At 38.0% G+C, this 8,282-nt stretch overlaps 1 pseudogene; it reads left to right on the forward strand.

Annotated features, from left to right (window-relative positions):
- The first annotated feature begins 4,640 nt into the window (after positions 1-4,640).
- LOC140933992 (E3 ubiquitin-protein ligase TRIM71-like) lies at positions 4,641-7,249 on the forward strand (annotated as a pseudogene).
- The last annotated feature ends 1,033 nt before the right edge of the window (positions 7,250-8,282 follow it).

An 8,282-nucleotide genomic window follows, 5' to 3' on the forward strand; every position in this document is an offset into this window, starting at 1 on the left:
CCGCAAGTTACAAAAAATGAACTTGGATGTCATGGTTATATGAAAGCTTGAGAAGCAAATTCAGTTTTATTCTTCCTGCCGACACTTTGATGATTGGGTGCTCTAAAAAGAAGAGAGGAAATTACCCGGGAAAATACTTTTGAACAAAAGAAAAAGAAACCCGGGTTAAAATTTAACCCCGGGTTAGCACTAATCGGCCTTCGAACAACTGGGCCCTGAAGGTCAAAGTCTAATTCAGCCTCACCTGAAGCCATTTGGACAGTATAACAGCCCAATCAAAAGGATATTCGAATTCCAGCCCACGATGGGACCCATTTCAGTCCTTGGGTCCAAATCAGCCGGGACTGTATTGGCCCTGATTAAGGGAACCAAATTAGACTCGATAATTATAAAGGACTGTATTTTGCTCACTGAAACAGCTCCATTTTTATGGCTAAAACTGGCAGATCTTTCTGATTTACATGTGTTTATTGTTGTGATCTGAATATTTCAACAACTGCAATCTACTACGAAACCTCAAAGATTATTAGACCACAAGGTCATAGAAAGTTCCTGCTTCCATTGAACTTCTTTTAAAGAATCTTGGACAGAATTATCCAAGATTGGCTTAAGAGATAAAAACAAGACAAGACAAAGACTGACACAAGACGTCTTCCTTTTTACCGTGTGTTGGTCCCTGTTTTTACAGGGATTCTCCACGCGGTATAAAATCTTACCTTTTCAAATAAAAATTTGACCGAATAGTACCCTTTTTATTTTCCTTCCATAAAAATCTGTGATACCCCTATCATAGAATGACTGCACTTAACATGCAACATCTCTTTTTACCTCAAGTCAACTAAAGGATATATCGATCTGAGCAACGTAAAGCTCTGTGAAATTTCAATTAAGTAACATTTCAGGTACACATTTTGTCTGTAAAAAATTCGCCTTTACATATCGCTCATTTCACAGTATTCGCACCCTTATTTGTTGCAAATAAATTGCTCTAAACCATGCAACACTTGTCCAAAACGTGGTGGCAGAATCATTTGCTCTTTTTAATATTCATTTTTAGCTGTAGAAAAAAACAAAAAGAAACAAAGCAAACAAACAAATACAAAAACAAACAAACGAAAAAAAAAAATTCCAGTTTGTTATGCATACCTTTGTAAGCCTGAGTCATACCAATCACGGCAATCAAGACAACGATGTTAATTGTTATCAAAACCTTCATTATGAAAAGACAAAGTAACGAACGACAGAGCTTTCTGATGTGAACCTGCAAACCAAAAAAAAACGTTCGCAACTGCTAAAAAGACACAGTTTGTGAAGCTTATGTAATGACCTTGTGACACCTGGGGTCAATTAAATAAAATTTTAACTAGTGTACTTTACAAGTGTAACCATTGTTTTAGGTTCCGAAAACAATAGCTACACTTGTAAATTACACCTGTAAAAGTTTTTTAAGTTAACCCCTGGTTATTCACCAGCAACTTAACAAAAAAGTTCGCTAGGAAGTCTAATTAATCATTAAATCTTCTGTCCATGTATGGAATGTAATAACAATAGCTGGATTTTTTCCCATCAGCACACGCTCTCATTGGTTACCTCAAGATCACATGACATCTAAACAATGAAACTGTTTCCCGCCAAAATCTCTGAGCCGGCAACATTGCAAAATCTATGACGTCAGAAGGTAACTGTACTGTTACCCACAAATGTTTACCGCTCGCGAGATTTATTTTCATAACTTTGCGCACGAAAAAGTTTTTTTTCGTGGACTATTTGACAAGTCGCTTAAAGACTGGTCCCTTGGAAAACAGTTCATTTTGCTTCCCGAGAATCTCAATGTTTTCCGAGGCGACCGGAGCCGAGACCAGTCATTGAGTGTTTAATATGCCTGGCTGACTTGCTTCCAGTCTTTGCCTTTCCACAGTTTTGAGTTAACTAGAATATCTTTTAATAATAGTTTCGCTTCGATTTTAGGTAAATCCGACTTTGGTTGGTCCTTTTCACCGTTTATAATTTGTTTAAATTCCAGGTTAGCGCGCTATTTTAGGTGCCAGTTTTCTGACACCTAAATTTTCCTTTCACTAACGATCGAACCCCAGTTAGTAAATAATTTACTAAATGTTTAGCCAAACGGGTTATTTTTCTAAGTCTTTTTAAAATGTTAACAAACTTTGCTTAAACTTATGATCTTACTTTAAACAAAGCATCAGGGTAAAACAATATCTTACCCTTAGATGTATACCATAGATAATTATAACGCCATTGATCGCCGAGAACGTTAAGCAAACTATTCGTAAAAGTTAATTTATTATTTACTAGGTAAAAACTTGACGAAAAGTTTTTCGTTTCTTAACGAAAATCAAAATTTTTTAAAGCTTTCCGGCGTAAACAGCACTGAGTATTCTTTAAGGCCTAAATTCATTCCGTTCATTAAAAACTTCTTACGTACACATTGGAGATCATATCCTACATGACCTACATCATCTTCTTGGCTCAGTTACTCACTTACCACCAGAACTCCAAAGTATCCTAGCCATACCATAGCGGATTTGCTTTATCTGTGATAATTTAAGGTAGTCCCACACTTTCTCTCTACTCTAGACCATTTCCGAGTCTCTCATTAATCGCTATAATTATTCCTTTCTCATCGTTTTTAAAAAACTCTGAAAAGCATCGTCACACCCACGATCATGGCAACACAAAAAGGCTTGTTGGCAAGACTTACTCAAAGCCTTTACTTTGAGAAGAATGACAAAGGAAGTTTCAACGTAAAACAGCGAAAAAAAGAAAATCACAAATAGTAAAAAGACGCAGCGAGAGAAGAATAGATAATGATATCCCTCTGTTACCGACCTGGTGACAACCGGTTGATCCTAAGGTATTTGAAAAGATCAAGAAGATCACTATGGAACCCAAATTTTGCCTTCCTGTTATCAACTTCTTTTCTTTGTTTTATTATGTCATTTTGTGAGCTGTCTTTATAATTCTCGATCTCTAATGTAACATTGGGCTTGTAGAGGAAGCTATTCTCTTTCATTTTTCGAACTTATTTTTCATTACTCTCAGCTCACGGACGAAAAACTCTTTTTATTAGTTCAAGGATTTACTTCGCTGCCTTCTGCGTGGAAAAATTTTGGAAAAGTCGGCGGGAAATTCATAAAGGGTAAGAGAAAAAGTATTTATTTACTGTTCTCTGTTGCAGCCCGTTTCTCGTAAGTTCCGGTAACTTTTCGGGCCCGAAGGCAAAGTTTGAAATCAAATAAAGAAACAGGCCTCAGATTTCTTTTTCGTTAGACACTAAGACACTAAGCCGGGTCCGGAAACGGAAGTCTGATATTTCACTTTATAACGAACCCCTATTCAGCGGACACCTCTATTAAGCGGACGCGGACCGTACTAAAATATAATGTATTTGGCTAATTTCTAACTGGCTTGAATTGACAATAGTAGTATTGGATTACATCCTTGATTTACGTGCTAAAGTCAGTTAATGTTTTTTGCATTTACAAACAAATTCAGTTGGCAATGAAAGGTAATGAACTTGAACTCTGGATAGCTTCTTTAACAACATGCAACTGTATCACAATTTAGAGTAACCGTTGAATGTTGATCGTTAACGAACATTGCGTAAACTTTACAACCTCTATTAAGCGAACACTTGGGAAGGCCTCGAAGGTGTCCGCTTGATAGAGGTTTCACTGTATTTCTCCTCTCTCCTCCTCTGTGTTGTGGGGAGGCTGGGGAGAAAAAAAAAGAGAGCACCGGGGCACGATGGGAGGGCTTTCTATTTTTTTCGATTATAATGCTATTCTTAAAGGAATACCAAGCGGGACCCTCTGCGGAGGAGAGAGCTACATTTCTCCATGATTAAGGTGGCTGAACACAGTTTCGCGGGCGGTCAGCGGTAGCGCATGTTTTAAATTAGACAAACAAACATAGCGACGAAAAAAGCAATGGTACACAGAAGACGATTTCTCAAAATCTACCCATTAAAATTTTGTGATATTTGGCAGAATTTTTACTTTTATCGTATTTTAAATAATGAGAACTTTAAAATGGGAGTTGAACAGACGAATTTTGTGACACATTTAATAATTACAGTACAATTATATTATTGATTATCTGAAAACCCCTCTGTTAAAATTTGGTCAAATAAGTTTCAAATAGTAATGATTAATTATAGTAAGCTGTGTGCGAGTTTATAGGAAAATCTAATGAGCGAATTTTATGTAAACTGAGTAAAAGTGAAATTTTAAGGTTGTATTCAATCGTTTATGTTGCCATGGAAACTACGAAAACGTCAAATTTTACCTGTCAGTCAAAATCTTTCATCGTTATATTTTTCACTTGCCAAGTTTCAGCTGGTGAGCTGCAACCTTTCTCTTGCCATAATTTGGCAAATTAGGACCTATACTCAGAAACTGCCAAAACTGTGTTCAGCCACTTAAGCGAAACGTTTAGGGCTCTCAAAGTGAGCTTGGGCTACCTGTGGTAGCTCAACAATTCTCAGAAAGACAGGAAGACAGATTTACGCTAAACCATCAAAACATGTCAAAGAACTCCATTTGATTGGTTAATAATGCAGAGTGTATTTTGTGTCACAAGACAAGACTTCATTGTTCATTCCCAAAGCAATTTCCTTGATTGTCAACAGTTTAAAAAGCTAAAGGCATCAATTTGTCAAAACTAACCTTATTTCCGACCCTTCCATGGATATAAAGACCTTGCTGGACAATCTTCATGATGAAGTATCCTGCTCTGTGTGTATGTGTACATTCACTGATCCAAAGCAGTTGCCTTGTTTGCACAGTTTCTGTCTTCACTGCCTGAACGGAATTCAACGAACGAACGGCGTCCATGGCAAAATTACATGCCCCGAGTGCAGGAGACAGTTTCAGATTTCTGGAAGTGGAAATCCCAGCGAACTTCCCACCAATTTTCGAATAAACAGCCTGCTAGATGTCTTGGTAATAAAAGAGTGTAGTACAGCTAACGTGAAGTGTGGAAACTGCGATAAAAGGAGTGCCCACACTTCGTATTGCTTCCAGTGTTGTTCCTTCTGGTGCGAGAAATGCATTGTAGGACATGACATGATGCGTGCTAACAACGAACACAGAACGCTAGCACTAAAAGATTTTCAAGATCAAGACATCAAGGCTGTATTAGAGCGACCAGCATTTTGTCAGAAGAAACACCATGAAAAAGAAGAGCTGAAGTTCTTTTGCAAGGGCTGTAAAGTCGCCATTTGTAACACTTGTGCTGTAACACTTCATGAAGGTCATGGTAAGATGCCCTTGCAAGAAGCTACTGATGAGCGTAAGACACAGATTAACTCCATGATTCGATCTTTGAAAGACAAAGTACTGGAAAAACAAAAGGAAGTCGAACAATTCAACCAAAGAAGCATCGCATTTCAATCGAAAGTAGCCGAGGTAAAAAACCAAGTGCAGTCTTGTGTAGACCAAATTATTGCAATCATCGAAGAGAGAAAACAAGATGTTTTTGATGAGATTGATAATCAAGAGAAAAAATCACTGGAATCTCTCTCACAGAAAAAAGACAAAGTTGAAAATCAAGTGAAATTAATTAAATCAGCAATTGAAGAAACTGAAACTCTGTTAAAACGAAGCTTTAGTACTGAAATTCTGGGATTCAGTGAAACATATGATTCAATCCTACAGGAACAGAGCGCCCAAGAAAACCGTGACGGCACTGAATGTATTCCTCGGTTAAGTTTCACTAAAAGTGAAGAACTGATTAACCTGTTGAGCATGAGCGAGGGGATAGGTAAAGTAGAAATTGTTTTTAGCGAAACTATAGAGCAACAATCAGGAGCTAAAGGTAACGAAACTAGTAAAGTAATTGTTGTGAATAAAGGGGCAAATGTTCATGACAGTCCTCTTGAGACTCAGGTACAAACTAGGCGCTTCATATCTGTGCTAGCATTTGCCAAAAAGGGTGAGTCTATTGGAATGCTTTATTGGCCTTTGGGTGTGGCAGTAAATGATCATGATGAAATTGCTGTGACTGAATACCGTAACCACAGGGTTTCAGTGTTTAGTAGTGACGGTACCCACTTAAGATCCTTTGGTAGGAAGGGTAAGAATAATGGTGAGTTGCAGTATCCTGCAGGGATCGCTTTGATAGTCATGGTAATATTGTAGTGGCAGACATGTATAACAACAGGGTGCAAGTCTTTGATAGGAATGGTAACTTTCTTAGTAAGTTTGGTGAAAAAGGGAGTCGTGATTACCAGCTTTTTAATCCTGAAGGTTTATCAATAGACGGCAACGGTGACATTATCGTTGCTGATAAAGGTAACGAACTAATCAAGATATTCTCTGTTAGTGGGGAGTATCGACGTAAATTTGGTGGAGCAGGTTCTTTGGTTCATCCCAGTCACTGTATCCAACACGGTCAATATTTTATAGTCTCAGACTGGGGTGATCATTCCATTAAAATGTTTGATCTGGAGGGAAAGTTTATTTCTAAATTTGGAAAACATGGAAACAAGGATGGAGAGTTCAATTGGCCCCGTTACTTGTCAGTTAACAAAGAAGGATTGCTTATGGTCTGTGATGAAAATAATCACAGAGTTCAAGTATTTGAACTGAGTGGAAAGTTTGTTACAAAGTTTGGAAGTGAAGGTAGTGAGAGAGGAGAGTTTGAGTGTCCAGTGTCTACAGCAAATCTTAGTGATGGAAGGATAGTTGTGTGTGAAACGGATAACAACCGCATCCAGGTTTTTGACTGGATATAAATATTATGATCTTACCAGTGGTAATATTCTTGTAAAGTTTAAAATCAGAATTATCTAAAATAAGAACTGAACCGTCATTTTCCGAACAATACCATCTCGTGAAGTATTTGTCATTGTTGACCTTTTCTAGTTGACATTAGGTTTCTCCTTTCATGTAGTTTGTCATTTCTGGAATGAAACGATTATAAAAACTTGGCTGTGAATGTATTAACAGCTAAAAGGACATTCAACTTTTAATTTATCTGCTCATTTAATTGCTGAATGTAGTTTTTAAACAAAATTAAAATTAGTGGGTATTAAGTTTTAGTATCATGTTTTTGTTGCTGTTGTTGTATACCTATTTACCTTTTTTCTGGCAGCGGCTAGTTGTAAGCGTATACTTGGAAATGTTATTTTTGAGCCTTAAGCTCATGTACCATTTTTTCTCAACTGGTTCTTCAGTGCAGTTAATAATAATATGTTAAACAAACTATAGAAAGATTTGTTGAAGATGCATTAAAGGATAATCAATAGAAAAAATGTGTGTTTTTTTGTTAACATTTATCACCATCAGTCAGACCATCGTCCCACTTTACCTAATTCAGGTGTCAATGTCTTAACACGCAAGTACTAATTGAGAACACTGTTTGTGCTTAGTGGCTTATAGCCAGTCACGCTCTATGCTATTGCCTGTCTTAGTCCCGGACTAACACGGATGAACTGAAGGTCCGTTCATCTATCCGTAAGGACATTTCTATTGTTCTCGTACGTGCGTTAACGCATAACTTTCGGAGCAAATGGACTGGTTTCGATACCTGCTATCACCCTCATTTTTTCACTATGTTTTATAACGCGTTGTTCTCTAATTTGTTTAGCCGAAGGTTCACCCCGTTTGCAACAGGGCAAAGGCTATACCTTCTTCCTCACTATTTTAAGACTTAGAGTATTGGTCTGGTCCCGGGAATCAAAACCCTCCACCTTCAGCTCTGCAGGCCAGCGTTCCACCGAATGAGCTAATTGCCGTTTAAGTTAGCAGTGCAAATCCTCAACAGACGTTTACCATAAAAATTGCTGGGAACGCGTCGCACGTTTTGCAAGCCGTACTCAAGTGTGATCTGCGTGGCAGGAGCAAAACAGAAAAGGAAAAGGGAAAAATGACGAAAGGGAGAGCGAAAGTATCTTATCTTAGCCTGAGAAAACAGCCGACATGTTGCGACGCCACTGGTTTCCCCGCGAAATAACGCCTGAGAAACGGGCGCAGAAATTCTATACTGATGACTAGTCACGGCCCAGATCTGGATAGTGCTTCTGATTGGTTGTGCCGCGTGGAAAATTTACATCAAATAGAGTACCGAAGTGATGACGTCATAAAAATGAAATTTGCGAAATTATGGGATTTGTTAAGATATTCTGAAAGAACAACGTCCAAGACGCCTACTCGCCAAAAATTAGCAATTCGGGGCAAATTGTCCCTGAGATATTAGCCCAGTTATGCTGTGACGACTCCATACAAATCCTTCTAAATTTGGCTTGGTTCATAAGATTAGGA

The sequence above is a fragment of the Porites lutea genome, chromosome 1 (assembly GCF_958299795.1).
Source record: "Porites lutea chromosome 1, jaPorLute2.1, whole genome shotgun sequence".
NCBI lineage: Eukaryota > Metazoa > Cnidaria > Anthozoa > Scleractinia > Poritidae > Porites > Porites lutea.